Source organism: Rhinolophus sinicus, linkage group LG05 (genome assembly GCF_036562045.2).
Source record: "Rhinolophus sinicus isolate RSC01 linkage group LG05, ASM3656204v1, whole genome shotgun sequence".
Taxonomy (NCBI): Eukaryota; Metazoa; Chordata; class Mammalia; order Chiroptera; family Rhinolophidae; genus Rhinolophus; species Rhinolophus sinicus.
The window spans coordinates 78,623,356-78,636,257 of NC_133755.1; the positions used below are offsets into that span (position 1 = coordinate 78,623,356).

The 12,902-nt window shown below is 42.0% G+C and overlaps 1 pseudogene; it reads right to left on the bottom strand.

Moving 5' to 3' along the window:
- Positions 1–6,052: 6,052 nt before the first annotated feature.
- LOC141571781 (non-histone chromosomal protein HMG-14 pseudogene) lies at positions 6,053–10,430 on the bottom strand (annotated as a pseudogene).
- Positions 10,431–12,902: the final 2,472 nt, after the last annotated feature.

Consider the following 12,902-nt stretch of genomic DNA (forward strand, 5'->3'; position numbering starts at 1 on the left):
CCTTGAGTCTGAGGGGAGAAGGTTAGCGACTCGTGGAAGTTACCACCACTGTCTGTTTACAGCTCCCTTTCTGAGTTCTAGGTCCCTGCCCGAGGACTTACCTCACCTCTCCCTCCTGCTGCCAGAATGACCACCTCTTACAGACCACACTTCCTGCCAAGTGTGTGACCTTATCATGTGGGGCATAGCAGGAAAACCACTGGTCTCCAGGTAACCCCCACACAGTGAGGTTGGGTTGTTGTCATTTGTTTCAGGTGTTGTTGACTAAACACCCAGATTGGATAGGTGTCTGCAGGGTAGGAGCTGTGCGACTGATGTGACATTTAGGATTAATTAGCCCTTTCTGCAGGGCAGGCTTCCACCCCCTGGTACAGCTTCTAGGCCAGGGGGGCCTGGGCTGACCTCACTGGCAAGGTGGACATGGAAGATGGATGTGTGCAATGGGAGGGAGGCTTGCACTGAGGCTGCCAGGTTTCTGTGAAGCAGAGGGTCGCACCCTGTGGCACAGAAACTGAGAATCAGCTAGCTATCGGCTGGGGCACCACCTTCTCTAACCTTTGAGAGTACCTGCTTCCACTGCTGTGCACATCCATTCATTCCACAAATGTTTACCAAGTTTCTCTTAACGGTCATGTGCTACACAAGACATTGGACATAGAAGCGAACATGACAGCCATCTTGTCCCCATGGTGGTCACAGGACAATGGGCTGAAAGACATAGGGCAAGTATTAAAGAGTACTGGGCATTATGAGGGAAAAGTGCAGGGTGTATCACGAAGTACCTACTGAGCAGGAGAGAAGGTGGGAGTCCCAGAGGGCAGGGAGCATGCCTGGCTCCTGTACTAGAGCCAGTTTGGCTGGAGGAGGCATGGATACATTTGGTTGAAAAGATAAAAGAATCTAGCTGAGTAAAGGGATTGTGTGTGCGGTGAGGTGGGGTTAACCCTTCTTTAGCTCAGCTTGGCAAACAGCTTTCGTAAAACTGTGGATACTCTGTCTAATTAATGAGAGGTAAGAGAGTGATAGTAACAAGATGCACACCACTGGGGCAACTTACCCAGAGAGAAGCCCTGATGCAGTTTCCTTTCCACTTGGGCTTGAACCCTGAATTGACCACTTACTAGATATGAGAACTTGAGTGAGTAGCCCACATTTCTGGTGCCTTGTTTTTGGTAAATTCTCTCTATCTCCTAGCATTGTGAAGATAAAAGACAATGTATGTAAATTTGAATGTTACTGTATGCTATAATATTAACACTATATTATTATAGTATAACTGTTATATAGAGTATATGTATATTATATACGTAGTATAGTATTTATATACAGTATGGTACTATATATAGCATACATATAATACTGGGGAGGAGGTAGCCAAAAAATGTATACACATTTTAAGAAATGTTATCTATGTATTACTTTTCAAAGTTGAATTGAATTGCGATAGCAATATATAGTATGTTCACTCAAAAGATGGAATTGATCAAATGAATGCTAGCGTCACTATGCGACAGGCAAAACAGTCAAAGAAAATGGCGGAAGCACGGTTGTCATTCAAGGAGCGCAAAAACATCTTGAAGTGGTATTTGAAATTCGAGAATGTTGTGGAAGTACAACAATGGGGGCGTGAGTATGAGACAGATCCTCCAACACGCCTAACTATCGCACGCGTTCGTCATAAGGTTGAGACTCATGGTGCTGTGTGTGATGTGCACAAGGGGAGATTTGGGAGGCCTCGCATAGAAACAAGTCCTGATTTTTCTACTATGGTGTTGGAACAGTTTACACACTCACCGCAGAAGCCTACCAAACAATGTTCGCCATAATCAGAAGTGTCTGGATGCTGATGGTAACCACTTTGAGCATCTTTTGTAATTGCAGAAGTCAAACATGACTTGTATTCATCTTTTGTTATCGGTATACAGAGGTCTGACAATTAAGTTCACAAGCTCATCCTAGAAAAAGTGCTACATACCTCGTTGCTGAATATCACTATCGTCACCTTTAAAGTACTCGCCTTGGGAAGCTTTGCACTGATGCCAGTGCCTAGTTTACCCTTCAAAGCAATTTTGGAACTCTTTTTCTGGAATGGCCATCAGAGCTGTCATCGTATTACCCTTGATGTTCTGAAGGTCATCAAAATATCTTCCTTTCAATATTTCCTTTATCTTTGGGTAGAGAAATAAATCATTGGGGGCCAGATCAGGTGAGTAGGAAGGGTGTTGCAATACAGTTATTTGTTTACTGGCCAAAAACTTCCTCACAGACAGTGCCGTGTGAGCTGGTGCATTGTCGTGATGCAAGCGTCATGAATTGTTGGCAAAAATTTCACACCATCTAACTTTTTCACGCAGCCTTTCGGCACTTCCAAATAATAAACTTGGTTAACTGTTTGCCCAGTTGGTACAAATTCATAATGAATAATCACTCTGATATCAAAAAAAGCATTGCAACAAAATTCGCAAACTTAATCGTCAGACCTCGTACAAGTCATGTTTGACTTCTGCAATTACAAGAGGAGCTCAAAGTGGTTACCATCTGAGTCCAGACACTGCTGATTATGGTGAACTACTGTTTGAGCAACATTGACGAAAGTGTCCACTTGTGTACATTTTTTTGGCACCCCCCCATATATTATATATATATATCTCATATATATACTATACACTATACTATATAGTAAAATATAACTACAACTAATATTATAACTGTTAATATAATTAATAATTATAATCTGTGGTAGCTAGTATTATTATTTATGTACACTAAGGTTATATCCCAAAAGACTTTGATAGTTACAAAAGAGGACATAAAAGTTATCATCTGGATATTGTTAAACAAGAGTAAAATAATAATCTTCTGCCATGTGAGGACATGGGGGAACAACAGCCATCTATGAGCCAGGAAGCAGGCCCTTACCAGGCACAGAATCTGCCAGCGCCTTGATCTTCAACTTCCCAGTCTCCAGAACTGTGAGAAATAAACTACTGTTGTTTATTAAAAAAAGAAAAAAAAAGTGAAATAATAAATCAAGTAGGAAGGGAGGGAAGGTGTGTATACAGTGCTAGATGATAGCTATGTAGAGAGAGGATGAGCCCTTGGAAGATGAACCAGAAGCCTATGCAGTTGGGGAGAGGCCCCTATGTTTGGCCTGCTGACTGCTTTTACCAGCCTCCCTCCCCACAAGATGGCTTGTTCCAGGGAGTGCAGAATTTTCCACCTCCACAATCCATTTGTAGTGTTTTGGTTGAGGAGTACTGAAAAGGGGAGACTGGTGTGCATTCATCCACTGGCCATGCTTGCAGAAAGGAGAAAAGACCCTTTTAACCTTAACAAAAGGCCCTAGAGATCTTTGTATATCTCCAAATTAGAAGATACATAAACACTTGTCCAGATTTTCTGGGCCAGTCTCAGTTATATTTATGTTGAGAGGCTGCTGCTTCCTGTTTATATTCTCTCACCACAAGTTAACCACTGTACCTACTTTCACTTAAGTTTTGTATCTTAGTCTGTGAGAAAATTTTGAGCTGCTTAAAAACATTTCCTGAAATAGTTTCTCAAATCTCTTTTCGAAATCCTGCATTTATTATGGATTAAGAAAGGTGGGCTGCCATCAAGATCAAAATGTCCATCTTTAATTTACCCTGGTTTATAATTCCTAAAAACCATTACTTTCTCAGAACTCTTCACATTTTCATTACTTTTTCAATTACAGTTGACATAGAATATTATATTAGTTTCAGGTGTACAGCGTAGTGGTTAGACAGTTACCACTATGAAGTGATCCCCCTGAAAAGTCTAGTACCCATCTGACACCATACATAGTTAATACAATATTATTGACTATATTCCCTGTGCTGTACTTTACGTCCCATGACTGTTTTTATAACTGGCGATTTGCATGTCTCAATCCCTTCCCCTTTTTCATCCACCTCCCCAACCCCCTCCCACCTGGCAACCCTCAAAATGTTCTCTGTATCTGTGAGTCTGTTTCTGTTTTGTTTTTTTTGTTTGTTTGTTTTTTAGATTCCACATAGTAGAAGTGAAATCATATGATATTTGTCTTTCTCTGACTTATTTCACTTAGCACAATACTCTCTAAGTCCATCCATGTTGTTGCAGATGGCAACATTTCATTCTTTTTAATGGCTGAGTAATGTTCCATTACGTATAGGTATGCACTATCTCTTCTTTTATCTATTCATCTATGAATGGACACTTAGGTTGTTTCCACATCTTGGCTATTGTAAATAATGCTGCAAGGAAGGTAGGGATGCATGTGCCTTTTTGAATTAGTGTTTTGAGTTTCTTTGGATAAATAACCACAAGTGGAATTACTGGGTCCTTCTCTGTCTTTTGTTATAGCATTTGTTTTAAAGTCTATTTTGTCTGATATAATTATTGCTACCCCAGATTTTTTTTTAAATTTCTATTTGCATAAAATATCTTTTTCCATCCTGTACTTTCAATCTGTGAGTGTCTTTTGATCTAAATGAGTATCTTGTAGGCAGCATATTAAGGGTCTTGTTTTCTTATTCATTCATCCACCCTATGTCTTTTAATTGGAACATTTAATTCATTTACATTTAAAGTAAGTACTGGTAGGTACATAGTTTTTGCCTTTTTATTATTCATATTTAAAATTTTTTCAGGCCAGCCTGGTGGCTCAGGCGGTTAGAGCTCCATGCTCCTAACTCTGAAGGCTGCCGGTTCGATTCCCACATGGGCCAGTGGGCTCTCAACCACAAGGTTGCCAGTTCAATCCCTCGAGTCCTGCAAGCGATGGTGGGCTGCGCCCCCTGCAACTAGAAAAATGGCAACTGGACCTGGAGCTGAGCTGTGCCTTCCACAACTAAGACTGAAAGGACAACAACTTGAAGCTGAACCGCACCCTCCACAACTAAGATTGAAGGGACAACAACTTGACTTGGAAAAAAGGCCTGGAAGTACACACTGTTCCCCAATAAAGTCCTGTTCCCCTTCCCCAATAAAATATTTAAAAAATAATTTTTTTTTCTTCTCCTCTTCCTCCTCCTTCTCCTCTTCTTCCTCCTCTTCCTCTTTCTTCTTCAAGAGTCACTTTAACACATCTTCTAATACTGGTGAGGAACTCCTCCTTTAGCTTTTTTTTTTTTTGTCTGGGAAGAAACAAAGGTATTTTTGAAAAAGATTTTTATTAAAAATATAACTAACATACAACATTACATCAGTTTCAGGTGTACACCATAGTCATTCAACATTTATATACCTAAAGAAGTGATTACCCTAAGTCCATAAACCATCTGACACCAGACTGCGCTATCACAATATTATTAACTATATTCATTATGCTGTACATTACATCCCCATGACTTATTTGCTTTACACCTGGAATTTTGGATTTCTTATTTCCCTTCTCCTTTCCCCCCTTTTTAAATTTATTAATTACAGTTGACATTCAATATTATTTTATATTAATTTCATGTGTACAGCATAGTGCTGAGACATTTATATAATTTAAGAAGTGATCCCCCTGACTAGTACTCACCTAGCACTATACATAGTTACTAGGGAATATATAATACCATATATTCCCTATTACATCTCCATGACTATTTTGTAACTACAAATTTGTACTTCTTAATGCTTTCACCTTTTTCACCCTGCCCCCAACCACTTCCCATCTATCACCCCAACAAATCTAATATCCATTTGACCCCATAATAGTTATTACAACATTATTGACTATAGTCCTTGTGCTATACCCTACACCCCATGACTACTTTGTAACAACCAATTTGTACTTCTTAATCTCTTCCCCTTCTTTTTACCCACACCCCCAACCTCTCTCCCATCTGTCAACCATCAAAATGTCTGTATCTATTTTGTTTCTATTTTGTTGTTAATTTTGTTCTTAGATTCCACATATAAGTGAAATCACATTGCATCTGTCTTTCTCTGTCTGTCATACTCCGCACAACACCCTCTAGATCCATCCATACTGCCGCAGATGGAGAGAACCCATTCCCTTCCATGGCCTAGCAATATTCCATTGTATATATGTACCACCTACTCTTCTGCCGTTTATCCATCAATGGACACCCAGGTTGTCTGCACATCTTGGCCATTGTAAACAATGCTGCAATGAATATATGGATGCACACGTTTCCTCAAAGTAGCATTTTGGGTTTCTTCGGATAAATACTCAGAAGTGGGATTACTGGGTCCTTCATTGTCTCTTCTTATAAGCTTTGTTTTAAAGTCTGTTTTGTCTGGTATAAGTATTGCTATTCCAGCTTTTTTTTGGGGGGGTTAATAACATTATGTAAATTTGCTGCTCCAGGTTTTCAATTTTTTTCTTCATTTTTATTTTCATGAAATATCTTTTTCCATCCCTCTACTTTCTGTCTCTGTGTGTCTTTCAATCTGAAGTGAGTCTATTGTAGGCAGCATATATATGGGTTTTGTTTTCTTATCCATTCAGCCAACCTATATCTTTTTATTGCAGCATTTAATCCATTTACACTGAAAGTAATTGTTGATAGATATGTAGTTATTGCTATTTTATTATTCATAATTTTGATTTTTTTTCCATCTTAAAGAAGTCCCTCTAACATTCCTTGTAATACTGGTTTGGTGGTGATGAACTCCTTTAGCATTTTTCCTGTTTGGGAAGCTCTTTATCTGTTGTTCGATTTTAAATGACAGCCCTGCTGGTAGAGTAGTCTTGTTTGTAGGTCCTGGCTTTTCATCATGTTGAATATTTCCTGCCAATCCCTTCTGGTCTGCAAAGTTTCTGTTGAGAAATCAGCTGACAGTCTTATGCGAACGCTCTTATAAGTTACTAGTTGTCTTTCTCTTGCTGCTTTTAGGATTCTCTCTTTGTCTTTAATCTTTGCCATTTTAATTATGATGTTTCAAGGTGTGGGCCTGTTTGGGTTCATCCTGTTTGGAACTCTGTGCTTCCTGGACTTATATGTCTATTCCCTTCATCAGGTTAGGAAAATTTTCAGTCATTATTTCTTCAAATATGTTCTCAAGCTCTTGCTTTCTTTCTTCTCCTTCTGGTACCTCTATGAGGCAAATGTTGTTATGCTTGATGTTGTCCCAGAGGCCTCTTAAACTATCCTCATTTCTTTTCCCATTCTTTTTTCTTTTTGCTGTTCTGATTGGGTGTTTTCTGTTACCTTGTCTTTCAATCACTGATTTGATCCTCTGCTTCATCTAGTCTGCTGGTGATTCCTTCTAGTGAGTGCATTCTTCATTTCAGTTATTGTATTCTTCACTTCTGACTGGTTCTTTTTTATGGTTTCTATGTCATTTAATTATGCTTGCAATCTCTTTGTTGAAGTTCTCATTAAGTTCCTTGAGCATTTGTATAACCGTTGTTTTGAACTCTGTCTCTGGTAGTTTGCTTGTCTTCATTTCTTATTTATTTAGCCTCCATTTCATTTAGTTATTTTTCTGGATTTTTCTCCTGTTTTTTCATTTGGGACAGATTTCTTTATTTTCTCATTTTGGCTGCCTCTCTGTGTTTGTTTCTATGTATTAGGTAGTGTCCCAGTCTTGGCCAGGTGGCCTTATGTAGCAAGTGTTCTGTGGGGTCCAGTGGCACAGTCTTCCTGATCACCTGCCCTCAGTGCTCCAGGCGTGTCCCTTGTGTGCGTTGTGTGTGCTCTCCTGTTATAGTTGAGCCTTGATTGCTCTTGGCAGGTCAGTGGATGGGATTGACCCTCAAGCTGATTGGCGGTGGGGTTTGGCTATATACACAGCTATGAGCTGCTGTGTGGGAGGCTTACACCCACTGAATGAGATTCATCCCAGTAGGCTCTGGTGCCTGTTGAGACCACCCTTTGCATTTGCCACTTGTGAGGCTAATTGGGCAGTGCTCTGCTGTGGTCTGAAGCCAACCTCCAAGTATGTTGGTTCTGGGGCCTCTTGGGAGGGACTCTGGTGCAGGCCCAGGTCAGCCACTGCCTGTGACTAGCTGGGAGCTACCTGGTAGGAGATACAAAGTGATCCACAGTTGTTTTCCACCTGTGTTAAACCTGGAGGTACATGGGGAGGCCATGCTGTGAACCAAGGACAGCTACCACCAGTACTTGGCCTAGTAACTCTGCAAAAAACCAGGACACCATGAGGCCTGCTGCCACCTGCCAGTTCCCTGAAGGTTCAGCCACTGATAAAGCCTTGTGCAGTACACAAATTGGGTGAGGCAGGATCTCAGGGAGTCACTAGAGTGGGAAGAATTGTGGTCACCAGGTTAATGTAGACTCTGGTGTAGTGCCAATGCTGAGCCTGGAGTGACTCAGTAAAAGTCTCAGAGCACAATGAGGCCAGTTGCCACTTGCCTGGGGGCTTTGGATTCCGATAGTTTTCCAAGAAAGAGTGCAATGAGAGAGGGGCTGGCTGCTCACAGAGAAAGTGCCTCCAGCGGTTCACAAGTTGGGTAGGGCAGGGTCCTAGGTGAGTCAGCATGGTGGAGCAGTGGAGCTCACCAGGTCAATCAGATTCATATTTGGCCTATGGGGTCAAGCTCAACATAGGGAAGAAGGCGCCCAATTGACATCTGCATGGGAGATGGACCCCTCAATGAGAAAATGTTGACTGTCATCCAGTCCTCCCCCGAAGCCACACTCCTCAGTCTGCCCCCTGTGTGTCTCTGAGGCCCCCCAAGTCACTGTCCCTCTGTTAAAACCCAAGGTGAGTGCCTGTGAACAAGTGAGTCTGTGGGCAGGCCATTTAAGAGGACATCTGGGTTTCCTGGCAGCCTTCTGTCCCACTTGAATGGTTGAAATTCCCACTCCTTTTCACAGCCAGATGTTGTGGGAGCTCTTCTTCCCAGCACCTGTACTCTGGGCTAGGAGACTGGTGTGGGGGGCTTGGGGTTGCTCACTCCTCCGGGGGGAACCTCTGCGGCTGAGATTTCCCTCCTGATTTCAACCATCACATAGAGGTTTGGGGCCTGTTCCGTGTCTCCACTCCTCCTACCAGTCTCGATGCAGCTTCTTCTTTGTATTTTTAGTTATAGGACTTCTGTTCAGGTAGACTTCAGATGGTTCTCCAGGTTGATTGTTCTATAATTTAGCTGTAATTTTAATTTATTCATGGAAGGACGCAGGCATGGTGTTTATCTACTCTGACATCTTGGATCCTGTTTTGTTTATTTGTGACATGGCAAAATATTTAATGTCTGTAGGGTGTCTCATTCCCATTCTTTTTATTATTTGATAGCTTTCCCAAACTATCCCAGTTCCAGAGAAAACATGGGCACTTTTCCAGCAGGGTTTGAAAATCATTAAGGCCCTAGTTCTCTTGACGTAGATATGATTGTAGGTGAGGTCTTTCCGCAGCATCTTTAGGACTCTCTGGTCAAGAGGGAAAAAAAAAAACAGTTCTACAGGACTCCTGAGATCTTCTGTTCTTCTGAGACCTGGCACTGGGAACTGTGCTGCTGGAAATAGTGGTGGGATTAGACATTAACAAAATGACTAGGAAAACTGGACTGCCACGACCAAAGACGATACAGAGTGCTACAGAGTGCACAAAATCATGACAGGGAGAGTAAAGATCAAGGAGTGGTTTTGTTTAGGAAATAATTCTACCAAAAACAGGAATAGAAGTAATTCAAAATGTTCAAGACCTGTTAAATGCATGACTGACACCAAATGACCACTTAATATGCTCTGTATTATAGGATATAAAAACTGCCTCCATATGGAATGTTAAGCTGACACCCAAGACAATCAAAGCCTCCCATATTCAATATCCCACTGTTTTCTGGTTGTACCAAAAAATAAACAACCAGCACATGATTTCACCTCTTTAAAAAAAGCATTGACACTTAAAAAATGGGATGAGGTGGAATTCCCTACTTCTTAAAAACGTTTCTAGAGCTACTTGCATTTACAAACTAGTTGATAGAAATCTTCCTCTGGATTGTAGAAGCAGGGAGACGGGGATCACTGATAAGACGTGGTGTGATACTAATCAGACTTGGCTTCTTTCTCCCCTGCTTCCTCAGAGGCGGAATCTCCTCATTTTTAGCTTCTCCGTTTTCTGCAGGTAAATCTTTAGTTTCTGGGTGAGCCACGTAGGCCTGTTTTCCCTTTGCTCCCCTTTCCCCTTTTGTTTGCACTTTTTTGTCTGCAGATTTATCTTTTCCTGCCGCCTTTTTGGGGCTTTGTTTCCACTTTTGCAGGAGCAGGTTTCGACAACCTCGCCCATCTCTTGGGCTCCTCCTGCGAGGCCCCCACGGCGGAGCTGACCTTCCTCTCGCTCAGCGTGGCGGCGGGGCGGGCGCGTGCCGGGTGCCCGCGGGCCGAGCGCCGAGAGCCTTGGCGCCGCTCCCGCCGCCCCAGCTGCTGGGACTTGCGACGGGAGCGATCACTTTTTCCATATTTTTGCCAGTGATTTTTTGGGGGTATATTATGAAAAGTGGTATTGCTGGATCAGAGAGGAGATGCACATAAAACTTTGCCGGATATTGCCAACCAAATTCCCATCTAGAAGGTTGCCCCAATTTGCCTTTCCACCAGCAGTGTACCAGAATAGCTGTTTGCCCACGGCTTTGGCAGCAAAGTGTGTTGACAAACTCTTGGAGTTTTGCCAATCTGATAGTTAAAAGACTATTAACTTAGTTATAGTTTTGATTTGCATTTTCTTAGAAGGCTGAACATCTTTTATATGTTATGGAGCCATTTGCATTTCTTTCTGTGAATTGTTCATGTCTCTTGCACGTTTTAAATTGAGTTTGTAGGGGTGGAAAAATTTTCCCTTCTTCTCGTCTAGGTTCTTCGGCTGGTTTAATAATTAACCTGATGTAAGACATTAAGAGGAACCCTTTTGGCTCCCTGAGCAGCACGGTGTGATGGACAAGAACAAGTGCCTTAGGAAAGGAGGCAAGAAGAAAGTGGCTGACCCGTTGTCTAAGAAAGACTGGTATGCTGTGAAAGCACCAGCATTGTTCAATCTAAGAAATACTGGAAAAGCACTAGTCATGAGAACTCAAGGGACCAAAATCACATCTGATGGCCTCAAGGTGGCGATTTTGACGTGAGCCCCGCTGACCTGCAGAGCGATGAAGCTGCATGTAGGAAACTCAAGCTGATCAGGACGTTCAGGGCAAAACTGCCTGACTCACGTCCACGGCCTGGATCGTACCTGTGACAAAACGTGCTCCATGGTAAAAAAATGGCTGACCATGATGGAAGCTCATGCTGATGTTAAGACTACTGATGTTTATTTGCTTTGTCTATTCTGTGTTGGTTTTATTAGACAAATAAACAAAAATGCAACAATCAGATTCGGACAACCTCTTATGCTCAGAATCAACAGGTCCGCCAAATCTGGAAGAAGATGATGGAAATCATGACCTGAAAGGTGCCGACAAATAACTTGAAAGAAGTGGTCAATAAATTGATTCCCAATAGCATTGGAAAACACGTAGAAAGGCCTGCCAATCTATCTCTCGGCTGGCCCCATGATGTCTTTGTTAGAAAAGTCAAAATGCTGAAGAAGCCCAAGTTTGAACTGGGAAAACTCCTGGAGTTTCATAGTGAAGGTAGCAGTTCTGGAAAAGCTACTGGGGATGAGACAGATGCTACAGTTGAACAAGCTGATGGATATGAATCCCCAGTCAAAGAATCTCTTTAAAATTCAGACTTCTCATGGTAACAAATAAAACCTACTTGTGAGTTTTTAAAAAAGACATAAAAGACATTAACAAAGGGGCAGCTGGATGGCTCAGTTAGTTAGAGCACATGCTCTTAACAACAAGGATGCCGGTTCAACTCCCGAATGGGATGGTGGGCTACACGCCCTGCAACTAAGAAACTAAGATTGAACACAGTGACTAGACTTGGAGCTAAGCTGTGCCGTCCACAACTAAGATTGAAGGACAACAACTTGACTTGGAGCTGATGAATCCTGGAAAAACACACTGTTCCCCTTCCTCAATAAAATCTTTTAAAAAAAAAGAAGACATTAACAGAAGGAAAACAAATTTCATTATGTACTTACAGGAGTCCATTAAAACCTGAGACTCAATGCTAGGCAGTTGAGGCTCATGTACCATCCTAAGGATTGGGGGCTAAGGAATGGGGTAGGGGTCTGGGGTTCACAGGGAGGAGGGCAGATCACAGGAAGACAAGAAGAGCAGATGTTTGGCCTGCCCAGCCCCAGAATCTTTCAGATAAAAATGTTCTCTGGTAATAGCTTTCTTCCTGGTACAGGCCCCTAATAAATTCTTTTAGGCAGTTAAGGGAGAAGTGAAAATCTTTTCCTGAGTCTGCTGGGTCTCAGTCAAACTTATTAATCTTTCCCCTCAACTGCAGCTAGATTTTTAGCCAAAATTATCAAAGTCCTCCACACCTAAGTTACAGAGGAATTCAACCATTTTTTCTGCCTGGTACTTATATGGTTTTTCTTTTTTCTTTTACATTCTATATGGAATTTATTCTTTTGAATGCTATGATAAATTGATCAAATTTTGTGTTTTTTCATATAGAGTCTCAATTTGATATTACTACACCCTTTGCCCCACCCCTTTAGCTTGCCTTTTCCTGGACATTTTATTCTTTTTTGGGTTTGCTAAAACTGGACGTGGATCAAAATAAACATCTGTTCAGCTCCTGGCATTTGGTTCCATTTTGCTTCCTGTTTTTCTTTCCTGGATTCTTTCTGATTTCTGCGCAGTTTTCCCCAGCAGCTCAAGGGAGCCATGACCTTTTGGGCTTCAGGAAGAGTGGACTAAAGACCTGTCCAAAGAGTGATTCAATCTGGAACAGGTCCTGTAGACGCCCCGGAGGGCTGGCTCTGCATGAGGGTCAGGGTGGGGTGGAAAACGGCTTCCTGGAGGGGGCTGCTCCCAGGTGTGGAGCCATCAGGGGCTCAGTTTTTGTTGCCGATCCACGTTTTCCATT